This window comes from Manis javanica, chromosome 12 (assembly GCF_040802235.1).
Source record: "Manis javanica isolate MJ-LG chromosome 12, MJ_LKY, whole genome shotgun sequence".
NCBI lineage: Eukaryota > Metazoa > Chordata > Mammalia > Pholidota > Manidae > Manis > Manis javanica.
The window spans coordinates 16312803-16315300 of NC_133167.1; the positions used below are offsets into that span (position 1 = coordinate 16312803).

General features: G+C 50.1%; 1 long non-coding RNA gene across 1 annotated transcript; it reads left to right on the forward strand.

Moving 5' to 3' along the window:
* Nucleotides 1–314: 314 nt before the first annotated feature.
* Nucleotides 315–1930, forward strand: LOC108392945 (uncharacterized). Its single transcript, XR_001852159.3, has 3 exons — nucleotides 315–700; nucleotides 1398–1466; nucleotides 1562–1930. It is a non-coding gene; the product is annotated as an uncharacterized lncRNA (long non-coding RNA).
* Nucleotides 1931–2498: the final 568 nt, after the last annotated feature.

The window sequence follows — 2498 nt, forward strand, 5'->3', positions numbered from 1 at the left end:
AAGACTATCTTAATGTACCACTTGTGTAATTTTAAAAAATATTAAGCATCCTTAACCAAAAAATTTTAAATAGCACTCGGGAGGGTTCCTCAAGTTGTTTCCAAAACAAGCCCTCAGAAGTGGAGGTGCCGCAAGCTGAGTTGGGCACAGACAACAAGGTGTCGCCTCACTTCTTGCATGTGACTCACCACTGTTCATAGAGGAGGAGAGAAGAAGAAACTGCCCCTTCATAAGCACCTAGTAAGTGGCAGACATGTTGACATGCATTATTTCTGAGATACTCATAATAATCATGGACCAGCCATACAAACCAGAGGTTAGGGACCTTCCCAAGTCCCTTCAGCTAATCCAGGTCTGACTCCAAAGTCTGTGTCCCTTTGCCATAGCACGCTGTGGGTGGTCAGGCTCTGCTCGGTCTGGGGATTCCCCTGGGGCCAGGCAGAGCAGGGGTGCCTTTGCAGTGCCAGTGGGAGGAGAAAGAAGAGAATGGTCACATGTGACAGGAAAGGGGAGGAAGAGGAGCAAGAACAGCCGGAGGGGTACAGGGACAACGCGGACGATGACTGGGGAGGTTGGCAGCAGGCCCCGTGACTGCGCATCACTGCAGCCACGACGAGCATGGTGCTGACAGGGAAGCCACCAGGCTGGCTGCAAAGAGGAGTGAGGGGAAGCCAGCACTGCCTTCTCATCATCATACCAGGTGAGTGTCTGAGGCGAGGGGGTGGAAGATACAGTGGGCACAGTGACAGTGGGGAGGGGAGGTGACAGTCAGAGCGGTGTTCTCAGCAGAGGAGAGAGATCCCCCCGACAGGGAGAGGAGAGAGAGGGGAGGAAAGAGGAGAGCAGAAGGATCATTGCCAAGCTCTCGGAGTGCCAGGCAAGCAGACCACCTTGGGCTCTTGTAGAAATTTTACAAATAAAAAATGAATCCAGCTAGTTTCTCAAACCAGTCACGTTCTCAGACCTTCCCACCTGCAGCTGGTTCCTCTGCTTAGCACATGCCCCCAACCACCCTTAGATGGGTTTTCCATCCCTCCAGACGCAGCTAAAATGTGCCCCCTCAGAGAAGCAGCCTGTCTGCCCTAAAGAGATGCCCCCTCAGTCTCTCTCCCTCCCTCTTAGTTATTACATAAGAGCATGGGTCACATTTTGTAACCAATTATTCCTTGTTAATCACCTTCACTTGTTAATTACCATCACTTCCTAACCTCCCCGTTGGGGACGAGGGGCAAGTAGACTCAGCTGGTTTAGTTTATCACTATCCTCAGCACCCAGCAACGTGTCAGGTGCAATAATTGTTTGAAGAATGGATGGATGAAGAAAGAAGAAAGAGACAGAGAGACAAGGAAGGAGAGGGAGGGAATTACAACAGCTCACTTCATTCTCTGCTTCCCAAGGGCAAAGGAGTACCTGGCAGGCAAAGAAAACTGCCCTGAACATTTCTTCCAGTAGCATCTACTCTAAAGGTAAGACTCTCAGTTTGGAAACCTAGCCTGTAACCCTCCGCTAAGTTGACTCTTGGCTGGTTTTATCCATACCCAATCTCTCCTCCATTCCTCAGGCGAGAGAAGAACTGGCTGGAAACTAACTGCCTGTTGGATTCTGCATAGAAAATAAAGTATGCATCCGAAATATTATTCAGTTGTCTGAGAACTGCTAGACTACATTTTAAGCTGGCATCATGGAGTATTTATAACTGCCAAAACAAGTTATTTCAAAAATAAACGTGGTATTTTTAGCCCAATGTTGTTTGTTGATAACCTGTTTTGTTAAGTCATAAGCGTGGCTCACAATCAGCAGCATGTGTCCCAGCAGCCCTGGTTACCAGGGTTAATCTTCAGTCACTGGATGCCCAGCTCACTGAGTGATGGGACCAGCCTGGCCATTCCTCCAGAGCTTGTGCACTACCCACCAAGCAGTCTGGTCAATTCTGCTCCTTTCCTTCCTCTGCGGGTGGCTGAGATGGAAGAGAGAAAGGGTAATGGCAGCAGTGAGAATGGAAAAAGGAAAACAAGTGTGGGAGGGATGCGGGGGCAGGTACCCAGACGCTCTGCTAGAAGATGTGAGGGGCAACCAAAGAACAGGGATGGAGACGGCAGAGGGGAAGGACAGCCAGACAGAAGGTCCCCTGTGGCCAGGGGAGCCCAACGGGCCTTAGAGTGTAGAGGACCTGCAGCGGCCCCAGCCCTGGATCTGAAGCCTGTACCTGAGGTGGGGTTTTCTGGGAAGGGAAGCAAGAGCCCTGGGAGCCTTGGTCTTCAGTTCTCTCCCATTTTTACAGTCTTATCTCCTGCTCCTGCTGCCCAACTGTGATGAAGATTCTCAAGGAGCAAGTGTAGTGAGGACAGTGGGAAAAGCATTGGCATCACACAGATCCAGGCTAAACCCAGGCTCTGCCACTCAACTGCTGTGTGACCTTGGGCAGGTGAGTTAACTCTCTTGGTCCTCAACTATGAAATATGGAAAATAATAGTACCTGCCTTCCATGGAGAGTACTA